This window comes from Hordeum vulgare, chromosome 2H, assembly GCF_904849725.1.
Source record: "Hordeum vulgare subsp. vulgare chromosome 2H, MorexV3_pseudomolecules_assembly, whole genome shotgun sequence".
NCBI lineage: Eukaryota > Viridiplantae > Streptophyta > Magnoliopsida > Poales > Poaceae > Hordeum > Hordeum vulgare.
The window spans coordinates 153,894,434-153,903,321 of record NC_058519.1 but is presented as its reverse complement, the minus strand read 5'-3'; positions in this window follow the sequence as shown (position 1 = coordinate 153,903,321).

The following is an 8,888-nucleotide window of genomic DNA, read 5'->3' as shown; positions in this document are numbered from 1 at the left end:
AGCACCACCCGCGTCGGCAGAACCCGGCCACGCTCCGGCACAACCCGACCTCGCGCCCGCGCTGACACAACCCGTCCCCGCTCCGGCACAGCCCGACCTCGACGTCGTCGCCAAGGACGCCTAGTTTTTTTTTTCTTATTTTTCATTAATAATGTAATGCGTGGACTCTCATCGGCCTCCGTGGCCGACTTTTTTTAATGTTTAAGCGGACATTTTCATTAATAATTATGCATGTTTGATGCACGCTGGCGAAAATGGGTCGAGCTAGCGTTGGACGCATGCGCCGATCCAAACGTCGAAGCGGACGTTTGTGTCTGCCTGGCTGACCCTAACGGACAAAAGGCGGATAAAATCGCCGTCCGTTTGGGTCGGCCCGTTGGAGTTGCCCTAATAAAAAGCCCATTAAGGCTTTGATCGGTTGTTGGGGTTTCCTTCCTAACATGTAATCAACACCTCCACGGATTTGATGAATCCCCTCATGTCATCAATCCCCGGCCAACCCCTTCCCCACTGATTCTCACAATCCCTTTGTCTTAAATTCTTTTAGGATACACCCTTTCATGTGCAACACTTGTCATTGAAAAATCTAGCGTAACTACAAGAAGCTAGCTCAACACAGTACCGGTTAACACTTTGCCACTGAAAATTGGCCCGATCTATCTCAACAGAGTAGCAGTTTTCATGAAGCAAAAACACATGCTGGTTTTAGGGTTCAGCAATCACACCTGATTCTACTCATGAACAAAATAGTTAATGCTGAATTTTTTAAGTGTGTGCACTTGCTAGCAGCCACGACGACGACAACAAACAAGTCATATCTCTTGCAATCGCTCATGGTGTCATCAAATTACATATGGGACATGACACCATGGTGTCAAGTTAGAGCACATCGTCTCAATGACTGTCCTATCGGCGTCCAACAGTGGTTCCTAGCCAAACATTTGATAGGCCAGACGGAACGTGTCCATTCAGTGCTGGTAATGCTGGTCATGAATTCCTCCATAAACATGGCCACTACGCATGAACTCTTCATTCCTGCATAAATACGACACCAAAGATTGCTAGCAGTACATCAAAACTATAAATGCAAAGAACAATTTAGAAATTGACACAAGTAAACATGGTAAGAACTAAGAAGCATGTCATGGGCTTCTCACATAAAAGAAAGAACCATTGGTCTACAGCGAGTGACATGAAAGAAAGTAAACTCGAAGTTGAAAGAATGTAAGGGTAACCAACTTTTTCTCCTTGTTAGCTTAAAATGGTTCTTTCTATCTAGATGACCTGGATATTAACATAAAAAAGTATAATATAGTTGCAAGATATATACAGAATTATACGGTAAAAACTAAAAGCATATGCATTGAGCCGGGCACATAAAATTAGAGTATGTGCTTATAGTCATCAAACAACAACAGCACCACCATCAAAGGCATCAACAAATAATGACATGTCTTCACTAGGAACCTTTAAACTAGATTAACGACGACAATAATTAGTGGATCAACTAGTATCAATACCAGCATGCCCGTTCGGTATTATGAAATCTAGTGGACACCAATGGATGCACACACTACACATATTCTGAATGCTCAATACAAGTAGGCATGCAAGTAGTTACAAGGGGATTCTTGCATATTCCAGATGTTCTTGCAAGGAAATAAAAAAACACGGGAGCTTCATGTGAGTACCTCAGTTATTCCATTTCAGTTCTCAGCCACATAAGAGCACTCTCCGGTCTGGCAATCATGAAAATCTTATGTCAGACACCAATTTTTTGCGTCGAAGATAACCAACCAAAGATCTGAAAATATGAGGTTCCACCCTAAATGCTACCGGGTAGTTTTTGATGTGTCCTTTGAGTAACTCATTAACAAACATCTCGCCTGTTAGCAACGACGTATGACGCCGGATCTTCGGATCCCTACTAGCAACTCCACCGATCTCCATCAAATGTAGTGCAGGGAAAAGAAATAACACCATTTCGTCATCCTCCTCCTCCCTCTTCCTAATGCAATCCCTCTTATCTCAATCCATTTTATGACTAAGGAAGAAAAAGGTCACTAGTTATTACTACTACAACAATAATAGTGCAAGGTGTGCAAACAAATGTCCATGCAAAAGTAACTAATAGTAATAGTAATACGTAGGAGTACATTGGTACATACAACAATCACTAATCAACAGATGATATTACTGGATTGTTCCTTCGGGGTCATCATGTTTTTTTAATTAAGACAAGACCTAACCATCTAGGATTCTATCCTTTGTGTAATGACATAGGAAATATAAGTGAAAGAAAATCTGAACACTACACACCACACCATGGAAGCTAGCAGAGTTTGTACATGTACAAAATCAGTCCCAAAATCACCGGACCGGCAAGAGGGACAACAAGGTGACATTTTTACCTCCGTGTGGGCGTTGGCCTTGCAAGTCCGGTCGAGATCCTGCCCTCACCTCCTCGCTTCAGCCGTCTCCTCACCTCCTCGCTTCAGCCGTCTCCTCCTCTCCTCCTGGTCTTGTTCTCTCCCCTTCTGGATCAAATGGGAGCTCTGTTCTGCACGGATCTGGCAGAGAAACACAGCCGGTGTCAGCTCTGGTCGATTTAGGCACGGATCTGGCCGAGAAACGCACGCGATGTGGAGTACTTACCTCTGGTAGATTCATGGATGACGAATGGAGAACGCTCGTGGAAGGCTGGCACTTCCTTGTTCCTGCCGATGCCGTGCCCTCCGTCCCCGCGGCCGGCACCTTCGCCGTCGTCGTTGTCGCCTAGGGTTCGCGAGAGGAGAGGAGCGACTTCTGTTTTTTGGGAGTAGAGGCGGGGGTTGATTCCACGGGAGGAGAGGTGGGGGTTGATTCCCCGCTGAAACCCGACGGTTTTGGAAGGGATCGGACGGGATGTAACCCTTGTCGGGGTTAACCGAAGAGAGTTAACGAGCTCACATGGATTTAACCCCGGTCGGGGCAAAACCCCGGGGTTTGACCGGGTTTCGGCTTCGATCCCGGTGGGGGTGGGTGTAACCGAACGAAGCCTAAAATTTTGATGGGATAAGTGAGATTCCACCTCATAATCTTATATAAATATGAAACAAAGGAATTAACACAAAATCTCCCGCCTTCAGAATACATATTATACGCTACACTGTCACATACATGCTACATGCTATATACTATTGTTTGTTCGCTATATTTCGCTACAGGATACATGCAACCACATCATAGCACCATTTTCTTGTAAAATGAACATTACAAATGCCAGAATTTTTTGATGAATTATTGCTTTGAACATGGGTGACACACTCACATGAGCCATTTCTTTGTTCCTTTTTGAATCCTCTAGTCGTATAGACGGTAAGGCTATTTCAAAGAAAGATCAAGTACGACAAAACCTGGAGCATAAAAAGTAAATCAAACTTCTAAAAAACAAGACAAATCAATAACCTGAGCTAATAGCATCATAATTGCAAAATAATTACTAGGCGAATCATTTGTGTAGATTTTAAAGCATTGTCGGTTCATGAAAGAGCTTCTCGCTCACGTTCAAACTTCAAAAGTTAATCCGGTACATGAAATTTGAAGGGAACATGGGAAAAATGTTGTTGCATAAGATAAACTCCAATTGTATATTAGAAAAAAATTAAAAAAAGAAGTCTTATTTGTAATTTGCAATGTGGATTCAAATACATAGCCACACAAAATAGTGCTCCCACTTTATGATTAATCCATATTACACGGGCCATGTATAGTTGCAAAGTAGTGCTTCGAGGTTATGATTAAGAGAGCTATTTTCTTATTAAGAAAATCTATAGTATATTATATCAGGAATAAGAAGATGGACAAGTGCTATTTGTTCAAATACTTCCCATGGGTCCTCTTGAAAAGTAGAAATATATCATTGATATAATAATGTACCAAAGGTGCAACGTACAACTACAGAATTACCTACGTGGTTCCAGCATTTTCATCGACCATTTTCATTGCTCGCGTAGTTGTAAAACTTTCACGTCCTCGGCCCGTGTTTACAAGTGGCACTGAAATGTCTTAGGCGACTTGAAAAATAACCTTCCTCTTCCTAGCTTAAAAATAAATGTGTAGTAAATGTATTGAGACTTTCAAAATAGTTATCCTATGATTAATTTAGAAACCCCAATGAATAAGAGGCGCGACTGAAGAAAAAAGCTCGGGAGCAAGCGGTTTATTATTTAAGCCATCGAAAGAATCGGGCCACTCGTTGTGGAGGCACACGGGTGTGGGGGCGTACACTTCTATAGATGTTGGGGAGCATCTAAATGTTAGTTACCTAGAAAAATGCTTGGCATTGGCCATTTTGTTTTTTTGTCCGTCATATCTAAATCCAACTGAACACACTTCGTCTTTCTCGTCCCAACGTTGTTCCTCCTCACATCCGATCCACCTTCCGTGCAATGTGCCCCATCCACTCGCTTCCATTCCCAGCATCGGGCGGTCACTACCGCGCTTCGCCCAACCCTCCCCTCAACCCCTTACAAACATTATTGGCCACCATTATTGGGGATATTATCCACTTACATAACCAGGGCTACCAGGGTCGGGTCTTAAAGAGTTAACTTATGAAATGAGCCAGCCTTTAAAGACCACAAGGCCCATGCCTAGGTTTGTCCTACAAAAATGATAAATAGGACTTGATGGACTCAGAAGGACCAAAGTCCCAAGACCAAGTGTTAGAGCATATTTCTCCATATATTGTTTTGGTAATTGATGACAGTCCGTATGGACTAATGGTTGCCTTAAGTTATATTCGAAGGATTTGTCCATAGGCATTTCTTAAAGTCCATCTGTTAGTTTCAAGGAGTTTATATGATGACCAACGTGGTATTCAAGGTTTTATCCAAAGATTGGTCATAAAGACACAAGGATGATCCAGACTAAGTCAAAGAATGAATCAAGTTGATCAACACACAAAGCGTACAAGATGTGCCGAGGGGGATCAAGTGATCCCATGGTATGGTAAGAATTATCCATTATGCTTTGTCTACTAACCCATGGTCTTCGCGAGAGTTATATTTGTGGTTAGGTGTGTTTCCATGGGCTTGCGTCAAGAGGAAGATCTAATATGTATTGGGGAACATTGCATGAGAAACAAAATTTGTCCTACGCTCACCAAGATCAATCTACGAGATCCACATATACAAGAGGAGAGATTAAATATACATACCATTGTAGATCGCTAAGCGGAAGCGTTAATGAACGTGGTTGATGTAGTGGTACGTCTTCGCGATCCTATCACGATCCGTCACACGAACTCCCGATCGAGCGCCGAACGGACGACACCTCCGCATTCAGCACACGTACAACTTGATGACGTCTCTGCCTCCTCGATCCAGCAAGCGAGTGCGGAGTTGTAGATGGGTTTCCCGGCAGCGCGACGGCGTGACGGTGGTGGTGGTGTAGCTGTCCCGGTAGGGATTTGCCAAGCACTACCGAAATATCTAGAGGAGGAGACGATCTAGAGGCAGAGGGAGAGGTTGCACCATGGAATTGGGGTCCTGCATCCCTCCCTCTCCTCTCATATATATAGGAGGAGGGGTGGAGGCCGGCGGCTCCTTGGGTTTCCCCTAGGGCTTGCAGCGGCGACCAAGGTGGCTTGCCCACCAAGGAAAGGTGGTGCCACCCTTGGGCCTGCCCTCCTCCTTGCCTTCGGTCGCATGGACCTTCGTGGGAGGGGTAGTCAGCCCACCAGGAGTTGGTGCGACTCCTCTCGCAGCCCATGGGGCCCTCCGGGGTAGGTGGACCCCCCGGTGGACCCCCGCAACATTTTCGGACTTCCCGTCACATAATCGGTAAGATCCGGAACCTTTCCCAACCTTGAATACCAACTTCCTATATATCATTTGCACCTCCAGACCATTGCGGAGCTCCCCGTGATGTCTGGGATCTCATCCAGGACTCCGAAGAACTTTCAATTACCACCACACATAACTCATTAATACCAAATCGTCACCGAACCTTAAGTTTGCAGACCCTGTGGGTTCAAGAACTATGTAGAGATGACCGAGACACTCTTCGATCAATAACCAATAGCGAGACCTAGATGCCCATATTTGCTCCTACATATTCTACAAAGATCTTCATCGGTCGAACCACAATGTCAAGGATTCAATCAATCCCGTATATAGTTTCCTTTGTCGATCGGTATGTTACTTGCCCAAGATTCGATCGTCGGTATCTCTATACCTAGTTTAATCTCGTTATCAGCAAGTCTCTTTACTCATTCCATAATACAAGGTCTCGTGGCTAACTCTTTAGTCACATTGCTTGCAAGCTTGTTGTGATGTTGTATTCCCGAGTGGGCTCTGAGATACCTCTCTGTCACATAGAGTGACAAACTCCCGTTTTGATCCATGCCAACTCAACACACACCCTCGGAGATACCTGTAGAGTACCTTTATAGTCATCCAGTTATGTTGTGATGTTTGATACACACAAGGTACTCCTCCGATGTCAGTGAGTTGCCTGATTTCATGGTCATAGGAACAAATACTTAACATGTAGAAAACAATAGCAATAAACTGACACGATCATATGCTACGTTCATTTTTGGGTCTTGTCCATCACATCATTCTCCTAATTATGTGATCCCGTTGTCAAATGACAACTCATGTCTATGGCCAGGAAACCTTGACCATATTTGATCAATGAGCTTGTCCTTTTAGAGGCTCACTAGGGACAGTGTGTTGTGTATGTATCCACACATGTATTTGAGTTTCCAATCAATACAATTCTAGCATGCACAATAAATGATTATCATGAACAAAGAAATGTAATAATAAGCACTTTATTATTTCCTCTAGGACATATTTCCAACAGTCTCCCGCTTGCACTAGAGTCAATAATCTAGCTCACATCACTATCTCATTTACATTCTAATGAATCTAACACACATACAGTTTTGGGGTTGATCATGCTTCGCTCGTGGAAGAGGCTTAGTCAACGGCTCTGCAACATTCATATCTGCGTGTAGTTTGCAAATATTTATGTCCTCCTCTTTGATCTAATCACGGATGGAATTGAAGTGTCACTTAATGTGTATGGTCCTCTTGTGAAACCTTGGTTCCTTGGCTAGAGCAATGGGACCGGTGTTGTCACAAAATAGAGTCATTGGATCGAGTGCACTCGGAACAACTCCAAGATCTGTCATGCACTCCTCCACCGAGACACCTTCTTTAGTCGCCTCCGAGGCAGCTATGTACTCCGCTTCGCATGTAGAATGAGCTACCACACTTTGCTTGGAACTGTACTAGCTTACTGCTCCCCCATTGAGAATAAATACGTACCCGGTTTGAGACTTAGAGTCACCTGGATCAGCGTCAAAGCTTGCATCGAGCAACCCTTTACGACGAGCTCTTGATCACCCCCATAAATGAGAAACATTTCCTTAGTCCTTTTCACGTACTTCACGATATTATTGACCGCTATCCAGTGTTCCATTCCTGGATCACTTTGAAACCTTGCCGCCATACTGATGGCAAGGCTGACATCAGGTTTTGTGCATAGTGTTGCATACATGATAGAGCCTATGGCTGAAGCATATAGGACGACACTCATCTTTTCTGTATCTTCTGCAGTCAGTGGACATTAAGTCTTACTCAACTTCACATCCTGCAATATAGACAAGAACCCTTTCTTGAACTAATCCATTTTGAACTTCTTCAAAGCTTTGTCAAGGTATGTGCTCTGTGAAAGTCCTATTAAACGTCTCGATCTATCTCTATAGATCTTGATGCCTAATATGAAAGCAGCTTCTCCTAGGTCCTTCGTTGAAAAACTCTTATTCAAATATTTCTTTACACTTCCCAAAAATTCTATATTGTTTCCAATCAGAAATATGTCACGCACATATATATTAGAAATGCTATTCAGCTCCCACTCACTTTCTTGTAAATACAAGCTTCTCCATGAACTTGTATAAACCCAAACGCCTTGATCACCTCATCGAAACGCTGATTCCAACTCCGAGATTCTTGCACGAGTCCATAAATGGATCGCTGGAGTTTGCATACTTTGTCAACATTCTCTAGATCGACAAAACCTTCCGGTCGCATCATATACAACTCTTCCTTAAGGAAACCGTGAAGGAACACTGTTTTTACATCCATCTGCCAAATTTCATAATCGAAAAATGAAGCTATTGCTAACATGATTGTGACGGACTTGAGCATCGCTACGGGTGAGAAACTCTCATTGTAGTCAACTCCTTGAATTTGTGAAAAACCTTTTGCCACAAGTCGAGCTTTATAGACGGTGATATTTCCGTCCGTCTCCGTCTTCTTCTTAAAGATCCATTTATTCTGAATGGCCTTTCGCCCTTTAGGTAATACTTCCAAGGTCCATACTTTGTTTTCATACATGGATCCTATCTTAGATTTCATGGCCTTTAACCATTTGTTGGAATGCGGGCCCACCATCGCTTCTCCATAGCTCGTAGGTTCATTGTTGTCTACAACATGACTGTTAAGACAGGGTAACCGTACCACTGAGGAGCAGTGCGTGCCCTTGCCTACCTACAAGGTTCGATCGCAACTTGATCCAAAGCTCCATGATCATCATCATTAACTTCCTCTTCAATTGATGTAGGCTCCACAGAAACATCTTCTTGTGTTCCACTACTCTCTGGTTGAAGTAAAGGTTCAAAAACCTCATAAAGTTCTATCTTCCTCCCACTCAATTCTTTCGAGAGAAACTCTTTCTCAAGAAATGTTCCGTTCTTAGCGACAAACACTTTGCCTTCGGATCTGAGATAGAAGGTATACCCATATGTATCTTTTGGGTATCCTATGCACACACATTTCTCCGCTTTGGGTTCCAGTTTTTCTGGCTGGAGCTTTTTGACATAAGCATCGCCT